The sequence below is a fragment of the Pteropus vampyrus genome, unplaced genomic scaffold, assembly GCF_000151845.1.
Source record: "Pteropus vampyrus isolate Shadow unplaced genomic scaffold, Pvam_2.0 Scaffold6, whole genome shotgun sequence".
Lineage (NCBI taxonomy): Eukaryota > Metazoa > Chordata > Mammalia > Chiroptera > Pteropodidae > Pteropus > Pteropus vampyrus.
The window spans coordinates 436479-437690 of record NW_011888787.1 but is presented as its reverse complement, the minus strand read 5'-3'; positions in this window follow the sequence as shown (position 1 = coordinate 437690).

Genomic DNA, 1212 nt, shown 5'->3' with positions numbered 1-1212 from the left:
AAGCAGACAGTTCCTAGAACCTGGACAAGAGCATCCCAGCCCCGAGGCGTCTTCACCCCAGAACCTTCAGCATCCTCTTCCAGGGCGTCGTATCCTGAGACAAAGCAACACTTCTGGAGCAGTTGCCAGAGAGCTCGTGGCAGGACATGGAGCTTGGATGAGAGAAAGGGCCGAAGGCAGGCACTTGTGTGCAGGGAGCAGGACTCACGTCGTAACCTTACTCCACGTGTTATAGGGCCAGGAATAAAATGCCAGCGTCCGCATTCCCGGCCCAGCGTTCCCCTTCGCGCTGGCTGCGTCGCCTCCCTCCGCAGCCAGTGTTTCCACAGCAACCCAACTTAGGCAACACAGATGAACATAAACTCAGCCGGGACCTTTCTTCTGACCCCGCAGATCTGAGTTAGACAGCGGAGACGTCTTCTCGAATCTCCCTCGGCCCCTTCGATGTCTCCCGAAGACCAAGTCGCCTTGCAGCAGGTGGGGCACCGTCCCCCACTCGGTTGCATGCTGCTTTAAATTTGTCCTCCAAAAAGTTCTTGTCCATTGGCCAACGCACAAGTACTTTTCTGAGTCCCTACTGTGTGCCTACCACTGTTCTGGGGACTGAAAATGAGTGGTACCAAGCCTGGCACATATTAGGCGCTCAGCGAGAGATAGATGTCAAGTTCATGGATTCAGGCATAATTCGTGCCCTTTATTTAACAGCTTTTGCCCTCAGGTGGGTACTAGGCGTCTCAAAGGCCAAAGCCCTGTCTCCTGCTTTGTATTCTTATTCCATTAGGGTTCTTTCATTAGGTACATCATAAATGCTTTCTGAATGGCTGAAAAAAAGTGTTTGGTGTAGTGGTAAGTTTGCAAAGTGACCCTAGGGAGACTCAGCTCTTCCCTCTAAAGTCCAGTGATAAAAAATAAACCCTTACACGATTCAAAATATGCTTCTCCTACATTCTCTTGTTGACTCCGAGAGGGCAGGACCAGAGCTGTTTGTTCAAGTCTGAATACATTCAAGACGTAGAGACACTCAATTTTTATGGTTGAAAGGGTGAATCTTGAAAACTGCTTGGTGGGGTGATGGGTGCTGCCTCTGTTTTGCAGAGGAAGAGACAGATAGGGAAGAGAAGAGGCTCGTTCGAAGAAGCAAAGTCTAGTGCGGACATCCAGGGCTTCAGTCCAGAGCGTGATAGGGTCCGGTGCTCACCAGAGCGCTTCCCC